Source organism: Gopherus flavomarginatus, assembly GCF_025201925.1.
Source record: "Gopherus flavomarginatus isolate rGopFla2 chromosome 13 unlocalized genomic scaffold, rGopFla2.mat.asm SUPER_13_unloc_2, whole genome shotgun sequence".
Taxonomy (NCBI): Eukaryota; Metazoa; Chordata; order Testudines; family Testudinidae; genus Gopherus; species Gopherus flavomarginatus.
This window is the reverse complement of record NW_026114610.1, coordinates 3,046,254-3,067,093: the sequence shown is the minus strand read 5'-3', so window position 1 is coordinate 3,067,093 and position 20,840 is coordinate 3,046,254. Positions and strand designations below refer to the sequence as shown.

At 54.3% G+C, this 20,840-nt stretch overlaps 2 non-coding genes across 2 annotated transcripts; one reads left to right on the top strand and one right to left on the bottom strand.

Moving 5' to 3' along the window:
• The first annotated feature begins 740 nt into the window (after positions 1-740).
• On the top strand, positions 741-834 carry TRNAI-UAU (transfer RNA isoleucine (anticodon UAU)). The gene is made up of 2 exons: positions 741-778; positions 799-834. It is a non-coding gene; the product is annotated as a tRNA-Ile (tRNA).
• Positions 835-19,801: 18,967 nt separating this feature from the next.
• On the bottom strand, positions 19,802-19,875 carry TRNAT-CGU (transfer RNA threonine (anticodon CGU)). The gene has a single exon. It is a non-coding gene; the product is annotated as a tRNA-Thr (tRNA).
• Positions 19,876-20,840: the final 965 nt, after the last annotated feature.

Sequence of the window (20,840 nt, the reverse complement as noted above, 5' to 3'; positions counted from 1 at the left end):
TCTCCTGCCTCCCAGACTTGCGGTGCTAATCAGCTGTTTAGTGCGGCAAGCCTTGAAGGGGAGGAGAATTAGGGCTGGGGCAGCGTGCTTAGGGGAGAAGACGGAGCAGAGGTGAGCTGGGACAGGGAGCAGTTCCCCTGCATGCCCCCACCCCCTTTACTTGCTGTGGGCAGCCCTCTCCCTGCACCCCCCAGCTCCCTGCCCCAGCTCACCTCCAGTCCTATGCTGCCTATTCCCCCAAGACCCCTCCTCCTGCTCACTGCTCTCGGCCCCCTCCCCACCCTCACTCACCCTTACGGTCATTACAAAGTGGCAAGGCAGAGCCCTCCCATTTTGAAAAGTCCTGGGGTGTTCGCCCCTGTTCAGGCACCCCTGAGGCCCTGCACTTCACACAGCTCTCCCTGATTTCAGCTGTTAGTGAGGGAGGCTCACTGCTAGCGCAGACTCAGCAGTTTCTTGCATGAGAGACACTGTCCCAAAGCAGGACTAATGCTTAGACCTGGTGATCAGTGATTTCAGATCTGTTGGTCTGCAGCAAGACTCTACAGTGAGTCTCAGTCAGCTCTGTTATTACACAGGGAAGAACAAAAGGGTCAAATGGTGCCTGGAAGCCTTAAGAAGAATCGACCCCACCAAGTACAATGCTTGTTGATACCAGCTCCTAATCCCACTGAGAATGTTTTGGGGTCACTCCTTGCCTTTATCAACCTAGGGGACTGAGAGAGTTGCATTTAACAGGTGCTCCAGTGGCACAATTGGTTAGTGCACCGTACTTATAGGACAGTGCTGAGAGGAGCTATGCTGAGGTTGTGAGTTCAAACCTCACCTGGAGCACTGGTTTTCATTAGCCAAATGGCTTTACCCCCTTGTTTGGCCCTATGGAATGTAGAATTCTAGCCCTGGGGAGGTTGAAGCAGCGTAGGAATCAAAAATGCCCCTTCACTTATTACCTCCTCTCCAGAGTGCAGGTCAGAATCTACAATCCTTTCTCCCCCACCAGCCCCTGTGCCAGGATCCCTCAAGCAGAGCCTGGAGTCCTGCCCATCCTTGACCCCTGAGCCTGGAGAGAGAGGAGCAAGGAGCCATTGTTAGAGGGCTTTGGCTTTCCCTGCCCACTTCCCTGGCTCTTGTCACACAGACAGCAAGCAGCAAAAGACCAGAAGTCGGAAGCACAGACAAAGGGATGTTTACTGGGGTTAGTTTCCAAGCAAGCAGATTCCAAAGCCCTTCACACCAGTCAGGCTGATGTCTATACAGGGACAGAGTCTGTTCCCCTGTGTTCCCTTCCCAGCTCTGACACCACAGTGTGTTTACCCCACATCCCTACAGACAATTCTTTCCTGGGTGCTGGCTGGTGAGTCTTGCCCACATGCTCAGGGTTTAGCTGATCACCATATTTGGGGTCAGGAAGGAATTTTCCTCCAGGGCAGATTGGCAGAGACCCTGGGGGGTTTTCACCTTTCTCTGCAGCGTAGGGCATGGGTCACTTGCTGGAGGATTCTCTGCACCTTGAAGTCTTTAAACAACGAGTTGAGGACTTCAATAGCTCAGACATAGGTCAGGGGTTTGTTACAGGAGTGGGTGGGTGAGAGTCTGTGGCCTGCGTTGTGCAGGAGGTAGGACTAGATGATCATAATGGTCCCTTCTGAGTCTATGAGCTCTGACACTGCAGAGTGTTTACCCCATGTCCCCCTTCCCAGCTCCAACACCGCAGAGCCTTGCCTGTGTCCCTGTTCCCCGTTCCCTATTCCCATCCTCCCGTTAGCAACGCCCACTGCCTGTTTGACCCCAGTTTATACAGTAATATTCTCAGCTAGACCTTAACCAATCATTTTACTGAAATGTAATTAACCAATTCTAACCTATTGTAACAGAATTCTCTAACCAATTACATCCCACTCCCCTAATTAACTTACACCCAGCAAAATTAATTCTGCAGCAGACAGAAACAATTAGAGAACCAGACAGACTGACAATAGAAAAGCAGGGGCCATAAAGATAAACACTACAGAAATGACGGTTTCACAACCACAACCGTGGAGAAGGGATTTCTTGCCAGATCAGATGCTCCCTTAAGATCATGCATCCGACGAAGTGGGTATTCACCCACGAAAGCTCATGCTCCAATATGTCTGTTAGTCTATAAGGTGCCACAGGACTCTTTGCTCCTTAAGATCTGTTTCTTTATCTGGTGGTGATGGGCACTATCGGGACAGGAGCGTCATCCTAACAGCCCAACCCCACCTTAGTTCAGTGTGACAGGTTTGGGAGGTGAGGATGTGACCGTTCGCTTCCCAGCATATGGCTGCCCCTGCTGCTTAGCCAAAGGCCTTAGCCTACGAACAAGGGCTCAGACTCTCCTAGGGAGAGAAGGCCCAGACACAGGCAGACTGGGATTTTGGTTCTTTGCTTTATACCCCTGTCACTGGCTAAGTGATAAAAATACACCTAAGTTCTTAAAGTCTAGGCCTGTATAGGCAGCCTGAATATCTCTATTCTAACAGCCATCGGTCCCTGTGGAAAAATGATCTATTCAGGGTTGTTCCTAGACATTTTGGTTCCCTACACAGCACCCCCGTCCCCCAGCCCGAGCTGGCAGAGCGAAGCAGGCTGGGGCCAGGTCACTCCACTTCCTGCCGCCCGGTAATTGCAGGGCAGGCCCGACCCCACACTCACGGGGCAGCGGGAAGTGGCGTGATCCCGCCCCAGACTGCTGCACTCTGCCATCAGCCTTGGAACTTGGGGGGGTGGGTGGAAATGCCCCCCAGCACTCACCAGTGGCATGGCTGGGAGCTGGTGGAGCAGAGCAGGCTGGGGCCAGGTCGTTCCACTTCCCTCCGCCCAGTGAGTGCAGGGTGCACCTGATCCCTCCTGCAGTCCACTGGGATGTAGCTCAGGGGAAGGGGTGGAGTGGGGGGGGGAATGGAGTGGAGCAGGGGTGGGAAGAGGTGGCATGGGGCAGAGCAGGGGTGGGGGCTTTGTGGAAGAGGTGGAGCAGGGGCAGCTTTCCTGGCTGGCTCAGACAGCCGGGGGATCGGGCTGGCTGCTGGAGCAGTACGGAGCTGCGTAGGGCACCAGGAAAAATGGGGCAATTTGGTGCCTCCACATCCCTTAACCGGGCAGTGTCCCTGTAGTATGTGCTGTCTTCATAGGTCCTTTCTCAGTCTTTCTCACCCTCTTGTCTTGAGTCTCCTGTGTCTCTGCTTTCAAACACAGACTAACTCTGGCTGTTCATGAGAGGGGAGGACCATGCCTATGTGTGGCCAGCAGACAGCGACAAAGACCCCCGGCCAGCCTGCTCCCTGCCATGCCAAACACCCACTGCAGGCCACCCTCAGACCAGCATGCGGGGCGGCTGCTGATGCTCTGTGGCCAACATCAGGAGATGGTAGGAAGGCAGGGCCAGCCCCCTGGTGTGGCCTCTGTCTGTTCCCACTCAAGGTGCTCACTTTTGCAGTGGGGCAGGAGATTTTACCCCAAGAGGCTTTTCCCCAGCTGGCGAGAAGCAGAGAAACACCCAGGATCCAAAGGTGCTATTTAACAAACCCCCTCAAGCACAGGGACAGGCGCACATTTGGAAGAGGGAAACTGCTCTACACACTAGCCCGGGCAGCCGCCCATTTTCTTTGGCAAGTCAGGAAGGGCAAAGGCTAGACTGGAAGCACCTGGGGCTCCTGCCCCAGCCTTTGTGACGCCCAACCCCCAACTCCTTCCTGGGGCTCTAGCTGAAGCCAGAGCAGCCAAGAAGAGGTTCCAGCCCTGAAGGGAGCAGGACTTTCAGCACAATGGTAAAAGTGCACAAGCACAACTACAAAGGGACTTGACCCCTCAATCGCCTGATCTGAAGTCAGATGCCTTATCCATTAGGCCATGTGGTCACATGAGAAAAGGCTCTCCAGGCATTTCTTTGGAAAAGACAGACACTGATGCACCCGACAAAGTGGGGATTCACCCACGAAAGCTCATGCTGCAGTACGTCTGTCAGTCTAAAAGGTGCCACACGATTCTTTGCTGATTTTGCAGACACTGTGTTTCTCAGGTCAGCTACTGAGGTGGGCCGAGACTCTCTGGGCACAAGAAGTGGAGTTCCCAGTGAGATGTGAGACTTAATTCTCTGGAGCCGGGTGCAGGGCTTTGGCAGGGATGCTCAGGCATGCGGGATTGTGGTGCAGCGGACGGACCAGCTGTCTAGGTGCGGAGATTTAATCTCACGGAAGAGGAGGAGGAGGAATCCTGCTGATAGGCAGTGGCCAGGGCCGGTGCAACCACTAGGCGAACTAGTCGGACGCCTATGGTGCCAAGTGGTTGGGGGAACCAAAAAGTGCACTCAGGGGAGGCAGTGGAGTGGAGGTGAGCTCGGGCAGGGGACTGGGGGGCGTGCAGGGAGAGGGCTGCCTGCAGCAAGTAACGGAGGGGTGTGTGTGCAGGGGAACCACTCCCTGCCCAGCTCACCTCTGCTCCGTCTTCTACCCTGAGCACGCCGCCCCCACTCTAATTCTCCTCCCCTCCCAGGCTTGCCGCACTAAACAGCTGATTGGCACAGCAAGCCTGGGAGTCGGGAGAAGTGGAGCAGCACCAGCATGCTCAGGGCAGAAGGTGGAGTGGAGGTGAGCTGGGGTGGGGAGCTGCTGCAGCGGGGGCTGCCCAGCTTTTCCCCATGGCCCCGGCCCCTGCTCCACCCCAGCCTCCCCCCGCCTGCACTCAGTGTATGGTAAGTGGAGTGACCCAGCCCCAGCCTGGTCCACTCCTCTGGCTCCCAGCCACACTGCCGGCGAGTGCTGTGGGGTGGTTTCCTCCCTCCCCTCAAGCTTAGGAGCCAGGAAAGCAGAGCAGGCTGGGGCCCCAGGCCTCCATGGGGGGAAGCAGAAGGGGGCTGGCCTCAGGCCACCGTGGGACCAGGGGGGCTGGCTACTTCTTGTGGGAAGTGGAGTGACCCAGCCCCAGGCTGCTCTGCTCCCCTGGCTCCCAGGCTTGTGTTGGTGTTGGCTGGATTTGTGCGGGTGATTGTGTATATTAGCAATTGTGTGTGTGTGGCTGGATTCATGCATGTGTTTGTTTGCAATTGTGTGTATGTGCATACTCTGCTGCCCTCTGCCGGTGCGACAACTGTTCGTCCGTATGTTACAGCCCCCATACTGTCGACCCTGATGGTGATTTCCCCATCTTACAACAGCTGGTTGGCCTGACCCTTCTCCCCTCTGCAGAGTGTGGCAGGGGCTGCAGCTCACCCCCTGTGGGGCAGGAGTGCCAAGGTATGGGGTGCTGGGCTCCAATGCACCTGGAGAGCAGCTCAGGTGAGGCGGGGCAGGGTGTGTAGTGTCCGCTCTGTGTTGCCTGGTGCTGGGCCATTGAACAATCCCCAGCCACGCCACACAGCGTGCCCCGAGAGGGAGTGGGGGGCCAAGCAGATGATCCAGCATGAGGGGATCATTCTCATTCGTAGCTGTCCAGCTGTGTGGGGCAGGAGGACCTTCTATTTGGAGCAGTGGGAATGAACTGTGTGCAGTTGTGTCTCTGAGCACAATTGTGAATATTATGGTGTGTGTGGGGGGGTGATTGTGAGTGAGGCTGGTAGTGTGATTGTTTCTCTCTTTGGGGGTTGGGCTAGCATGTCCCTCTGAGTGTGTTATGTGTGAATGTTCTTGCGATTGTGTGAGTCCCTTTGTGTGTGTGTGTGTGTCACCTGCTGCAAAGTACAAAATCCTGCAAAGCCATTTCTTACTGGTTAGCCCAGGAACACACTGATACAAACAGTGTCACAGACTCACAAACACACACAGAGCAGGGCTCAGCCCCTCCAGCAGAGAGCAGCAGGGACACATACGTCTCCCCTGGCCCAGCTTGGACAATTTCCCATCATGACTCGGCAGTGCTGGTGCCCCCACACGGGGGTGGGCAGTGACCGGGCAGGGGGGGCAGATGTGCTGTATCTGTAAAAGCAGCAAAGAGTCCTGTGGCACCTTATAGACCAACAGACGTATTGGAGCATGAGCTTTTGTGGGTGAATCCCCACTTCATCGGCTAGATTCAGAAGGAAGCACTTTGGGAAAATCAGTCAAGGCTCTTAGCAGAGTGGGGACACGGACCCAATGACCCCTGTACCACCCTGGGAGGGCAGTGGGGTTTAGTGGTCAGAGCAGGGAGGGGGCTGGGCACCAGGACCCCTGGGTTCTATCCTTGGCTCTGGAAGTGGAAAGGGTCTAGAGCAGGGGGACTGGGATCCAGGACTCCTGGGTTCCATAGAGGAGACTGTTTTTCCCTGTGCTTCCCTCCCTAAAGAGCCCAGCCCAGCCCCCTAGTGCAGATTGAGCAGGAGTGGGGGGAGTTGTTCTCCCATTTTGGAGTTATGATTCATACCCTTCCCCTAGGGACTGTGACATCACAGAATCTGCCCCCCGCAACACAGAGAAAACTAGTGGGGTTAGGAGGGTTCTAGCTGCAGACACCCCTTGTCATTGCAAGAAGCCCCCAAACCTACTTGCACCCACAAAACACCCTCTCAGGGTATACGCCTCCTGCTAGGACAGGACCTCTTGCTCCCACCCCTTTTCTTATCACCACAAGCTGCTCCCAGCCAAGCACCACACCCCATTCACACACCTTTTGTCAGTACGTAGCTCAGTGGCAATCACTGCCCCGAAGTGACTCCGGTGCAGGCACTCCCCACACGAACTCCCCACACCAGATTCTGTCCACACACAGAGAATTCTCTCTGCCCGGCTCCTTCGGTTCCTCTCGCTGCTCCTCGTACTGCCTCCAGTCACTGCTAATCTGCATAACCCCGCCCATGGACACGTGACACCTTCTGTCCTGCTGGTTTCAAGGGAGTGAGTTGCCCTTGGGGAGTGAGCAGGTCACAGCACGTCACAGCCCCAGCGCACGTCACAGCCCCAGCCAGGGCCGGCTCCAGGCACCAGCTCAGCAAGCAGGTGCTTGGGGCGGCCAAGAGGAAGGGGCGGCACATCGGGCTCTTCGGCAGCAATTCAGAGGCGGGTCCCTCGGTCCCTCTCGGAGGGAAGGACCTGCCACCTAGTTGCCACTGAAGAAAAAGGCAGCGCAGTGGAGCTGCCGCCGATTGCGATCGTGGGTTCTTTTTTTTTCCCTGCCACCTGGGGCGGTAAAAACCCGTTAGCCAGCGCTGATCCCAGCACACGTCACAGCCCCAACACACGTCATGGCATGTCACAGCCTGGGGCAGGGAGATATTGGGGGAGGGGATGGGGGAGAATGGGGGAGGAAGACCCGTAGGGGCAGGGGATATTGGGGTCAGGAGGAGAGGAGAGGGGGTTGGCAGAGACCCAGCCTAGGGTGCAGGGAAAATGGCGTGGAGTGGAGGGAGCTGGGGGACAGAAGAGACATGTGTGGAGTGGTGAAATGTTGGTCCAGTGAAACTGAGTCACTCCCAGGACATGCTGTGCAGGGGGGAGCACAGGGGCAGGGAGAGAGAACCAGCCCCACAGAGCCCAAGAGGATATTGCGGGCAGGGGAGGGGATGGAGGGATGAGAGACCCAGAGCCATAGACCTCCCCTGGCTCCCAAGCTTTGGGGGGAGGGGGGAACTGCCCCACAGCACTCGCCAGTGGCGTGGCTGGGAATCAGGGGAGTGGACCAGGCTGGGGCTGGGTCACTTCACTTACCATGCAGTGAGTGCAGGGCGGGGGGATGGGTCTGGGGCGGAGCAGGGACGGGAGCCATGGGGAAGAGCCATTCAGCCCCTCCTGCAGCAGCTCCCAACCCCAGCTCACCTCCAATCTGCCTTCTCCCCTGAGCACGCCAGCGCTGCTCCACTTCTCTCGCCTCCCAGGCTTGCGATGCCAATCAGCAGTTTAGTGCAGCAAGCCTAGGATGGGAGGAGAATTAGAGCGGGGGCTGCGTGCTCAGGGGAGAAGACGGAGCAGAGGTGAGCTGGGACAGAGAGCGGTTCCCCTGCACGCCCCTGCCCCCATTACTTGCTGCAGGCAGCCCTCCCTCTAGCCCCCTGCCCCAGCTCACCTCCACTCCACAGCCTCCCCTGAGTGCGCTTTTTGGTGCCCCCAACCACTTAGCACCATAGGCGGCCGACTAGTTCACCTAGCGGTTGCACCGGCCCTAGACACTGCCTGTCAGCAGGATTTCTCCTCCTCCTCAGTGAGACTAAATCTCTGCACCTAGACAGCCGGTCCATCTGCTGCACCACAATCCCTCATGCCTGAGACTCCCTGCCAAAGCCCTGCACTTGGCTCCAGATAATTAAGTCTCACATCTCACTGGGAACTCCACTTCTTGTGCCCAGAGAGTCTCGGCCCCCCTCAGTAACTGACCTGAGAAACACGGTTTCTGCATAAGCAGCAAAGAGTCGTGTGGCACCTTATAGACTAACAGACGTACTGGAGCATGAGCTTTCGTGGGTGAATGCCCACTGTGTCGGATGCATCAGTGTCTGTCTTTTCCAAAGAAGTATCTGGAGGGCCTTTTCTTATGTGGCCTAATGGATAAGGCTTCTTACTTCAGATCAAGCGATTGCAGGTTCAAGTCCCTTTATAGTTGGGCTGGTGCACTTTTACTTTCGTGCTGAAAGTCCTGCTCCCTTCAGGGCTGGAACCTCTTCTTGGCTGCTCAGGCCAATGCTCTGCCTTCAGCTAGAGCCCTAGGAAGGAGTTGGGGGATGGGTGTCACAAAGGCTGGGGCAGGAGCCCCTGTTGCTTCCAGTCTAGCCTTTGACCTTCCTGACTTGCCAAAGAAAATAGGCGGCTGCCCGGGCTAGCATGTGGAGCAGTTTCCCTCTTCCAAATGTTCACCTGTCCCTGTGCTTGAGGGGGCTTGGTGAATAGCACCTTGGGAGCCTGGGTGTTTCTCTGCTTCTAACCAGCTGGGGAAAAGCCTCTTGGTGTAAAATCTCCTGCCCCACGGCAAAAGTGAGCACCTTGAGTGGAAACAGTAAGAGGCCCCACTGGGGGGGCTGGCCCTGCTTTCCTACCATCTTCGATAATGGCCACAGAGCATCAGCAGTTGCCCCGCATGCTGGTCTGCAGGTGGCCTTCAGGGATGTTTGGCATGGCAGGGAGCAGGCTGGCTGAGTGTTTTGGTGCCTGTCTGAAGGCCACACAGAGGCATGGTCCTGCTCTCTTCCTGCTCTGACCTTGGTTGTTGTGTGGCTTTTAAGCCTTCCCTTGGAGCCATCAGCACCAGCCGCCTCTGCTCTAGATGCCCAGAGGAGGAGAGGTGTGCTGGGCTCCAGCCTGGGAAGCCTGGCCCTGGCACTCCTTCCTTGAAATGCCATGTCGGCAAGAGGAAGAGTTGAAGCTACAGGGACCAAAGTTGTGGACATCAGGTGAAGCAGCAAGAAACCCAACCATCAGGTCAACCCGCAGGAATCTCTAGCCAGACTGTTAAGTTCGAGGACCCCACCCTATAGCGGCCAGCTGGACCAAAGACCTATCTCCAGTGGGCATCAGTGATCCAGGAGGAGGAGAAAAAAAACTTCACTGAAGTTCACCCAGGTAGAGGTTAACCATACACATTGAGCTCCAAGGCTTTGCAGCAAACCACAATATCTCTAGGAGGCCCTACTGAGATTTGAACTCAAACTCCAGGATTCAAAGTCCTGAGTGCTGCCTCTTACACCATGGAACCTGCTGCTAGAGCCTGCTTCTAGACCCCTGTGTCTCTCGGCTGACTGGTTTGCACTCTGCACTTATTGCTTCCCACCAACGGCTTCCTCTCACAGGACACTCTCTCCTCCTCCAGCGACTGTTGTCCTGCACTATGGGATCCGTGGGTCCTGCCCTGAGTCCCCACATCCCCCTTCTTGGTCTCCATTCCCTGCAGGCTGCAAAAATGTCAGGGGAGGCTGCTGCTCCCTTCACTCGGAGCTCTCCCTCATATTGGCCAGCTGCAGCCTCATCTCCTGGAACTCGGGCAGCTGTCACTTGATCCAGTTGTACGGTCACAGGATGACTGGCTCCCCAGCCTGGATGCTCTTGTGGAAATCCCACAGGTGACACTGCAGGACTTGGCACCATTAGTCTCTTTGATATTGCGGTGTTTGCCTGACCGCTGGAACAAAGCCGCCAACTCCTCCCTCACCGACTCCCGTCAATCCCTCTGGTTGCCATAGAACCCTCTGATGCTTTCCCGTTCTGCCAACAACACCAGGCCTCACCCCCCTGCTCCTTTATCTTGCAAGCTCTGGATGTTCAGCTTCCAATATCCTCTGCCCTGGGTCAGGGACAGGGACAGCTCCAGGCACCAGCGCAGCAAGCTTGTGCCTGGGACGGCAAGCTGCGGGGAACGGCCTACCGGTCACTGTGAGGGTGGCAGTCAGGCTGCCTTCGGCAGCATGCCTGCAGGAGGTCCTCTGGTAATGTGGATTAGGTGACATGCCTGCAGGACGTCCTCTGGTAATGCGGATTAGGTGGCATGCCTGCAGGAGATCCTCTGGTAATGTGGATTAGGTGACATGCCTGCAGGAGGTCCTCTGGTAAAGCGGATTAGGTGGCATGCCTGCGGGAGCTCTGCCAGTCCCGCGGTTTCAGTGGCAATTCGGCAGCAGTTACACTGAAGGAGCGGGACCAGCAGACCTCCTGTAGGCATGCCACCGAATCCGCGTTACCAGAGGACCTCCCGCAGGCATGCCACCGAAGGCTGCCTGAATGCCGTGCTTGGAGCGGCAAAATACACAGAGCAGCCCCTGGTCAGGGAATTGTCCACACTGAGCACATGGTGAAAGTGGCGTGATCCGAACAGTGCATAGGCACCACCCTGCACTAGGCTGTCGACGTGCTCTCCTTCACGTAAATCCGGTCAGTGCGACTCCTGGCCCATCCCCGCAGAAAGGTGAACCCCTCTGGGGCTGGTGTGAGCTCCTCCGACCTCACTACAGACCTGTGCCAGGTAGTGCTCAGTGTAAAAATGTTTCCTCTGACAGTCAGGAAAACAGGACCAGCGGTCCTCAGGCCGGCTGACACAATTCAAATCCCCCAACACCAAACAGTCCAGAGGAAAGGAGCCAGTTCCTTCCACTGATCTTTCCATTCATGTCTTAACTGGGGACCATACACACTAATATAGCTGCAACCAGTGCTGCAGAGCACAAAGTCCACCAGTAATGCCCTCCCTGGTCGGAGCTCCAGCCCCTTCTGTACTCACACCGCAAATGTGAAGAGCAAGACTCCAACCCCATCATTCTTCCCTGGCCTGGAGGACCAGAGAGATTGGCCCTTCTTGCAATCACCCTCTGCCTATCAATCTACCCTAAACTCATGAATGTGCATTTTCCCAACACCCACCATGTCCAAGTCCAGCTTCTCTAAGGCACTGAACATCAAGCGCCTCCTCCTGGGCCCCCAAATCCCTTCCACCTTTCACACAGCTGTTTTCACAGATGAAAGGTAGAGGGGAAAAAAGAGGTTCTCCTCGTGCACAGTTTTTGAGAGCTTTTCCTCCTGATCAGCAAGTGGATTAAGCACATCTTCAGGGGGGTTTGGCATGGAAGGGAGCAGGCTGGCCGGGTGTCTTTGTGGCTGTCTGCTGGCTACGCATAGGCATGATCCTCCCCTTCTCTGGCCGTGACCTCAGTTGCTCTGTAGATTTGAAGCCTTTCCTTGGAGCTGTCAGCACCAGCCACCTCTGCTCTAGGTGCCCAGAGGAGGAGAGGTGTGCTGGGCTCCAGCCTGGGGCTCTTCCTCCCTCCTGCCTAGCCCTGACTATCAAGCCTGGCCCTGGCCCTGGCCCTGGCCCTCCTTTATTCAAGCACCATGTAGGCAAGAGGAAAAGTGTGGCAGGAAGCACAAGGGCCAAACTTTTGGGCCCCATGTGAAGCAGCAAGAATCCCAATCACCAGATCAAACCAAAGGACTGCAGGCATCAGCAACCAGGGTAGCAAGTTCTAGAGTCCCAACCAATTTTGGCCATCACAACCCAAAACCCAGCCCTAGTGGGCAAGTCACCCAGCAGGAGGGGAAAGATCTGCTCTTGTACAGCTGGAAACAAGGAAGTTGAGCACTGTGAGTCCAGGGCTTTACCACAAGAAAACACAAGGTCCCACTAAGATTTGAACTCAAAATGAATGACTCAGAGTCCTGAACGTTGCCCATTACACCATGGGACCAGCTTGAGCTGCTTTCTCTGCACAGTGGTGACCCTCACGGGGCTGGCTCATGTAAGGGACTGTTGGCCCCTTACTAAAACTTAGTGGGGTTTTGGTTGGCTAGTTCCCAGTCCCAACTGATGGGGGAAGGGCCAATGGGAAACAAGGACCCAGAGACTGACAGTCCCCAGGGGTAATGGGGAGAGGCCAAAGCTCCAAGTTAGCCGGACTGACAGGCCAGACAGTGTAATGAGGGAGTCACCAGGCCAGGGGGTCCCATCCTCTGTGTGAGCTGGAACTGCCTGGGCCAGAGCGGGGTGGAGCTAAGGAGAGAGCAGGAGCCCGAGAAGAGCCAGGGAGCAGAGCTGCACCAGCCAGGGAGAACCAGAGCAGATCTGTGCTGGGAGCCGAGCCGCAGCAGCACGAGCCATAGAAGCTGCCCAGGGAGCAGATCTGTGCTAGGAGAAGAGCTGCAGCAAGCAGAGCCAGAGGAGCAGCCCAGGGAGCTGGAGGCAGAGCCGCAGCAGCACTGGGGCTGGAGGTGGGTGCAGTGAGCAGTGTGGGAGAGCGAGGGGGACCCTGGGCAGAAGGCCCAGTGCAAGGAGATGCCACCCATCAAGAGATCCCCTACATGGGGGCTGACACTGGGAGCAAGGGTCCTGTCACCTAGAGCATGTGGCCACTGCCAGAGCAAGTGTCCAGCCCATGGTGTCCCTGCAGCACAGCCAGGGCCTGGGAAGGAGGCCTGGGACATGTGAGGGAGAGACTGTGACCTGCCCTGACCCTCCAGAGACGCTGGTTGTGATCTCCCTGCACCACAGAACAGGGTAACATGTTTTCCTTTAATCTTTCCTTATGTTTTACATTGATTGCTGGGTAATAAATGGTGTTTGCTTGAAGCACATGCAGTGAGGAGTGCGTCAGGGAAGTGCCCAGAGTGGAGACAGTGCAGTCCTGGTCAAGTGATCATGACAATATTGGGGGTCAAACAGTGATGAGCTGCCAAAATCTTAACAACCGGCTCTCTATAAATATTTCTAATTTAAGGAGGGGGAGCGGGGGAGGGACTGGGGCGGGGGGAGACATACTTGTGGGGCAAGGGGCCCCTACAGGGGCTGGGGAAAATTGCCTCCCCCCAACAGCCCTGGAGCTTGCAGCCCACCAACACACACCCCCGCCCGCTTACCTTACCTGCAGCTCAAAGCAGCAGAACGACTCAGAAGCTCAGCTGAGCTGCCCAGCTGGTGCTGGTGACTGGTCACACTGCAGCTGGTGGGAAACAGGGGAACCTCAGCCTCCCCAGCTGGGAATCCTGAGAATAACAGGATGGTCCAGCCTGCACACTGGAGTTCTTTGCCCATCCCCTGGTCCTTTAACAACCAGTTCTCCACAGAGGTCTAATTTTAGCAAGCAGTTCTTGGGAACTGGTGCGAACCGACTCCAGCTCACCACTGGGCTCAAACCCCCCAGGAATCCTGGGCCCAGCCTTGTTGGGGTTGTGAGGACTCTGCCACGCATGAGAGTAGAAAGAGCCTCCTGGGGGTCAGGCAGGCCTCTGGGTAAAGGGGTGGGGACTCAGGTCCTTTCTCTGGCCAATTGCACCAGAGTCATGTATAAATGAGGGAAGTTCCCCACAATAGCCAGATCTGAACTACCTGTACTTTTGTACTCTGTCCCTCTTCCCCTTATCTCTGCTGCTCCCCCTCTGAGCTTTCTCAGCACCTGGCCCCACAGCACTTCCTGCCAGCCACAGACTGCTTGTTCTAGGCCTGCTTCTGTGGATGTGGCCTCTCTCCTGATTCCTAAGGAAAGGAACCTTTCCAGGAAATGGCCATGAATTCTGGGAATCTCCATGTGGCTGGTGGACAGCACCAGGAATCATTTGGCTCCTGGCACACAAGGCCACTTAAAAGCTGGATGCTTAGACACAGTCTTGAACTGTGGGCCCTCAGATTAAATGCCTGACGCTCTACCAACTGAGCTACCTGGGCCTGTTGAGACCATCTTTACCGTTCACTACAAGAGTGAACAGGTAGGCAAAAAAGAGGCAAAAAAAGTCCCCTGAACCACTCCTCTTTTTCTGCACATCCACTGCCTTTCAGCAGGATTCCTCCTGTGCCTCAGTATGACTAAATCTCCACACCTAGACAGTCAGTCTGTCCACTGCACCCCAATCCCCCAGGCCTGAGCCTCCCTGCCAAAGCCCCCCACCTGGCTCCATAGAATTAAGTCTCACATGTCACTGGGAACTCTACTTCTTGTGCCCAGAGAGTCTTGGCCTTCCTCACTAGATGACCAGAGAAACACGTCTGCCTTTTCCAAAGAAGTGCTTGAAGTTGTTTTTCTTGTGTTATCATGTGGCCTAATGGATAAGGCATCTGAGTGTGGATCAGAAGATTGAGGGGATAAGTCCTTTGGTGATTGTGTTTATGCAGTTTTACTGTTGTGCTGAACATCCTGCTCCTTTCAGGGCTGGAACCTCTTCTTGGCCGCTCAGGCCAATGCTCTGGCTTCAGCTAGAGCCCCAGGAAGGAGTTGGGGGGTGAGCGTCACAAAGGCTGGACATGAGCCCCAGGTGCTTCCAGTCTAGCTTTTGCCCTTCCTGACTTGCCAAAGAAAGTGGGCAGCTACCCGGGCTAGCGTGTACCCCTGTCCCTATGCTGTGGGGTACTTGCTACATAGTGTCTTTGGAGCCTGGGTGTTTCTCTGCTTCTCACCAGCTCAGGAAAAGCCTCTTGGGGTAAAATCTCCTACCCCACTGCAAAAGTGAGCACCTTGAGTGGGACTAGTCAGAGGCCCCACCATGAGGGCTGTCCCTGCTTTCCTACCATCTTGTAATGTTGGCCACAGAGCATCAGCAGCTGCCCTGCATGCTGGTGATCTTCAGTGGGTGTTTGGCCTGGCAGGGAGCAGGCTGGCTGGGTGTTTTTGTGCCTGTCTGAAGGCCACACATAGGCATGGTCCTGCCCTCCTCTAGCCCTGACCTCAGTTGCTCTGTGGCTTTTAAGCCTTCCCTTGGAGCCGTCAGCACCAGCTGCCTCTGCTCTAGGTGCCCAGAGGAGGAGAGGTGTGCTGGGTCCCTTTTACAGATGCCCCTTCCCTGGTGCTCCCCTTGCTCAGCTGCACAGAGGAGCTTCCATCCCCAATCCCCTGCCTAGCAGCCCTCTGGCACCATTCCTGAGGGCTACCCTGCCTCACTTTCTTCCTACCATGTTGGGAAAGACAGTTCTCATTATTAAAGGTTAATAATATTCTGGGGCAGCTAGGGGCAGAAGCCTGTTCTGTGTTTTCCTACTGCAGAGCCCAAGCTCAGGAACTCCCCTTGGGTGCAGGCACTGCTGTGCTCCCAGAAAACAAGCCACCCCTGCACAGAGAGGGATGACAGGGCCTGCCAAAGCCTTGGATTGAACTAGGGACCTTTAGAGCTTCAGTCTAACACTCTCCCCACGGAGCTATTTTGGCAGCTGCATGATAGCATTTTGGCCTGTTGCTTCTCTGTCTGGGATGTTTTTGTCAGCAGTTGCAGACAAAAGACAGGAAAACAAACGGCTGCTCCACACCCCCACCGGAGGAACCCGATGCCATTAGCTGTGGTGAGTGGCTGTTGGCTGACAGGGCCTGTCCCTGAGGAGCTGGATCAGCAGCTGCCGCCTCCCCCTCGGCTCCAGGCTGTGGGAAATGCTCATTGCCTGGCTGCATGGGCGGATGCTGCTCTGTGCTCTGGAGAGTGTCTGTGTTGCTCTGTCAACCCCCCATCTTCATTGAGCCAGTCTGGTAAGGTCCAAAGTGCCTGCTCCAGCCTGGCAGCTGAGAGTCTGTGCAGACATCAACCCCCCTGCCAGCCCCACAGGCAGCAGCAGCGCCAGCACCCCCAGGACCACAGGGGCACTCAATGCACTTCCTGTGGGGAAATGGCTCCTTGTTGTCCAGCTGCTAGAGTGAGAGCCAGGAGAGAGCAGTGTCTGGCTCACCTTGGGGGAGAGAAGAGACCTGATGAATGCGGATCTCCCTCTGTCTCCCCCGCAATGCTGGTCAGTTTTATTGTTACTGTGATAAGTTAGTGCTTCCCTTCAGGACCGGCCCTCGAGGGGTCTGGGATAAATCCCCCCTTTCCTCCCCAGGCCCTGCCCCCAATCCACCACTTCTCCCAAACCCCCACCGCTGTCCCATTTCTTTCCATCCTGCACCTTCCTGCCCCATTCCTCTCCCTCCCCCACCTCTTCCCATCCTTGCTCCTCCCCATCCCCGCCCAGTGCCTCCTGCACCCCACTGAACAGCTGATCACTTGCAAGTGAGAGGCACTGAAGGGGAAGAGGAGGAGCTTGTCGCAAGGCCTGTAGTTGGGGGAGCTGGCTGCCAGTGAGTGCTGAGCACCTATTTTTTCTTCAATTTGTCCATGGTTTCGGTCTCCCATCCAACACACTCGTTTTAGCAGATTGCCAATAGCAGGCAGGAGGCCATTAACAAATGCACTAGGCAGGGCGCCCTGTCCATTTATATCTGGTTGCTATATACCAGAATGTTGCAGAAAAATGTCAGTTAGCCGGGTGCGATAGTCGCCCAGGTTTTCTCCCTGTCGTTGCTTACAGCCATTTATGGCCATTCAGTTGGTTTTAGGAGTCCATACCCGAGGGATGGCTTCAAATAGATTTTTAGCTCGTTCCTTACACTTTTTTCGGTATTCAGCAGTAGGACCAGTGTCTGGCAAAGTAGAGTGGCGGTCAGCAGCGAGCCAATCTGCTGCTGTGAGCCATTTTTCATGCTCACTCGGGGCTGTTACAAGTAGCTTGCACAGCTGCAGGAGGTCTGCCTCAGAGGGTTCATAGGTATCACACACTAACAAAAATTCCTCTGCAAATTTAGTAGGATCTTCTCGGGGCTTTGGAAAGCCTTTTACAATTGAAAGGAGCTCAGTGCGAGTCCAGGGTTTATAGCTCCAAGTGGGACTCCCATCCTGGCCCCCAGTATGCAGGATTCGGAGGGGAGCCTGAATATTTTTAAGGCCCAAGCATGAGCTTTTACGAGGCAGAGTGAATCCAGAGGAATGGGCCTCGGCAGTACCGGATGATCCGGATGGGTCTGAACTGGAGATTTCTGGGAATTGTTCCTGAGATGGGAAATCTGGTGACTGTTGTTCCTGAGCTGGGGGCATGGGTGGCCGTCTATTGATTCGACGCAAGGCTGCCAGGCCAATTAATGCGTCTTCTTCATCCTCGTCCCAGGAATCTAGCAAGGGGTTTTCTTCGTCTTTCCCCACCTCGAGACAGGAGTATGAAGCGGGGTCTGCTTGGAGTACAGGGTAAAGGGGAGCGCTTGGTCTAGTGGTGGGAGAGGAGGTTTCCAATAAAGATTTTAACTTATCATTTGAATCTTTGAGAGAGGCGAGTTTTGATTCTGTCCATCTACGATTTGCCTCTTCCCACCACTGCATGAAAGAGTTGACCTCTCCTTTTGCCAATTTAGTTTTAGATTGGCCGAGTTTGTCTTTTAAGACATCTACTCGACCCTTGTCCCAAGATCCTAACAGTGGCCACTGAGTTTTGGGATCTCCCTGAGTTAGCCTAGACCATTTTTCCAGAAACTTACAGGAGTCCAGACCCTTCCTAAAATACATAAAATGAGCTAGAGTTCCTTTAGGGAACTGCCCCGGCTTAGATGTCTGGTTACCCATACAGGAGGACTTCAGACACCAATCACACAAGAAGGAAATTAGGGTTTGTCAGAGCGATGCCCAGTGCAAGACACAAAAGGAGCCCGCAGGCTACTGCCTCAATCGCCCTTGCTTTCACACTAAGGGTTTTACCCAAGGTGCGGTGCAGCTGCAATTGTGCAGATTTCACTCACTCAGACTGCGGGGTCAGCAACCCCTTGGTCGGCCAATCCCCAGACAGAGACGGCACCCAGACTCAAACACTCCACAGGGAGGACGGATAGACACAGAGACAGGACAGTCCTCAGTCCGGACAAAACACAGAAATAATTACCTGACCAGATTCCTGATGTCAGATCCCGGGATCCCTACCAGAACAGAGTGGGAACCAACAGGTTCGATGGCGTAGACCTCACTGTGGTTGTGCGCCTTTCCGCTCTAGTGGAGGACCACTCAGGCCAAATGCCCAGGTGCTGGCTGCCACGGTCATCCTACAAAAATGGTCAGGAATCACACAGCCCCAGTGAAGACGGTTGCCATCTCGGTGGAACCTCCAAATTGTCAAGTTAGAATCAGGACTCACAATTTGTCAGACCACTCTGTTTATTAGTGCAGCGCTCCACCATTAACATTCAGAATATGTGAGTGGCCGTGCAAGACCCAAACAGTCTTATTTATACAGATAAAACAGTGGGAATTGGACAAAGGGACAAAGAAAGCAAAACAGTAAAATTCACCTGGGGCACAGCATGCATATCCTACTTCCTTACTAACTCTTATCGATCTAAGGCTAATACTTCACCAATTGCCCTTAAACAGTGCAATTGTTCTATGTTAATGTCTGTATTCCTGACACCTGGATTGCAACATTCCAACAATTTTGCTTAAAGGTACAGACAACATTTCTTTAATCCTTTCTATTCTTACAATATAATTCATTCTACTTTCACATCTTAAAGGTGTTTGGTTGGCAGCTCTGGTTCCCAGGTGTCTCCTGAGGGAAGAAAGTTTCTGTGCAAAATATTGAAACTTTTAACAGAGAGGAGGGAAAGGCGATGGCCACATGATGCGGCCAGTGTGTATGACAACATGGTTCTTTTATATGGGACGACTCTGAACATTGACTGATCTCCACTCCCTTGGATTTGAAGAGATATTTTGTTGTGCACTTAGAAACCTATAAGGCTGAAGCAATTTGTGGATGGTGACACTACGATTGAAGGGTTTTTTAATGTTGTAGAAATTGTTAAAAACACTAAGCTTAAACTGGAACTGCCTGTTATTAAAGGCTGGTTTCCCCACATTAGTTCCATAAGCTCTGCTAGAAACACCCTGGGTTCTCTCCTGCCTCGGTGGGAACAAGAGGGAATCGACCCCTGCTGCCCTTGGCTCCAGACTGATATTTCTGGGGAGGGGCAGTGGAATTGATTTGTTTGCTGTTGAGAAGGGAGCCGGGCCAGTTCTCAGGGAACCAGAACTCCCAGCATCTTCCCAGCCCAACCCAGGCTGCTGCCCTGTCCCAGCCTGTTCCCCTGGGGCCTCTGCATGTTTGACTCTAACGCAGGCTGGGAGCAGCAGCTGAGGCAGAGGACAGCCTGGGCCGGGCAGATTGAAGGAGTTTAACAAGCAAAAAAGGTAAAATGGCAGTGGAGTATCACCTTGGACTCAATGGCATTTCTCCATTGGTCTGTCTGCTTTGGGGCAGGGACAATAACACGTCCTGCTGCATTCGTTATTTCAAAAGGCAGTTTAGGATCTTCATTCTCACACACGATGCACAAAGCAGGACTCAACCTTTGGCGTAAACTAAACAAGCTGCTCACAGATTCTGGCAGCCACAATGAGCATTTGGGTGAGAGCTCAGACCTGCCCCTGTCCCAGAGGGAGAGTGTCATCTGTGTGGGGACTGGACCACTGACCTACCCGCTCCTAATTCCCAAACTTTCAGTAACTCTATTATCATTGCCTGTGAGTGTTATTTAAACCATAAGAAAAACCACACTGGGCTAGACCAAAGGCCCATCTATCGCTGAATCCTGTCTTCTGACAGTAGCCAAAAACAGTGCCCCAAGAACCAGTCAACAAGGCACCACTGGGAGTTGAACCCAAGATCTCCTGTTTACGAAACAGATGCTTTAGCCAACTAAGCCATGGTGCCTGTGGGTAATTAAAGCCCTCTATCTGCCCACACCTGACTCCCTGCCATTGTCACCAGGTCCTGACAACCTTTGTTTGTGTTTGGATTCTGCAAAGCAGAGAAGGCCGTTAAAAAAGCTAATGAGGTTTTAGGATGCATTAGGCGAGGTATTTCCAGCAAAGATAAGGAGGTGTTAGTACCGTTATATAAGGCGCTGGTGAGACCCCACTTGGAATACTGTGTGCAGTTCTGGTCTCCCATGTTTAAGAAGGATGAATTCAAACTGGAACGGGTTCAGAGACGGGCTACTAGGATGATCCGAGGAATGGAAAACCTGCCTTATGAAAGGAGACTCAAAGAGCTTGGCTTGTTTAGCCTAGCCAAAAGAAGGCTGAGGGGGGATATGCTTGCTCTTTATAAATATATCAGAGGGATTAATATTAGGGAGGGAGAGGAATTATTTAATCTTAGTACCACTGTAGACACAAGAACAAATAGGTATAAACTGGACAGCAGGAAGTTTAGACTTGAAATTAGACGAAGGTTTCCAACCATTAGAGGAGTGAAGTTCAGGAACAGCCTTCCAAGGGGAGTACTGGGGGCAAAAGACATATCTGGCTTTAAGACTAAGCTTGATAAGTTTATGGAAGGGATGGTATGATGGGAGAGCCTAATGTTGGCAATTGATCTTTGATTATCGCCAGATAAGTATGCCCAGTGGTTGGTGATGGGATGTTGGATGGGATGGGATCTGAGTTACTGCAGAGAATTCTTTTCTGAGTGCTGGCTGGTGAGTCTTGCCTACATGCTCAGGGTTTAGCTGATCGCCATATTTGGGGTCGGGAGGGAATTTTCCTCCAGGGCAGATTGGCAGAGGCCCTGGAGGTTTTTCGCCTTCCCCTGCAGCTTGGGGTACGGGTCACTTGCTGGTGGATTCTCTGCAGCTTGAGGTCTTCAGACCACAATTTGAAGACTTCAGTAACTCA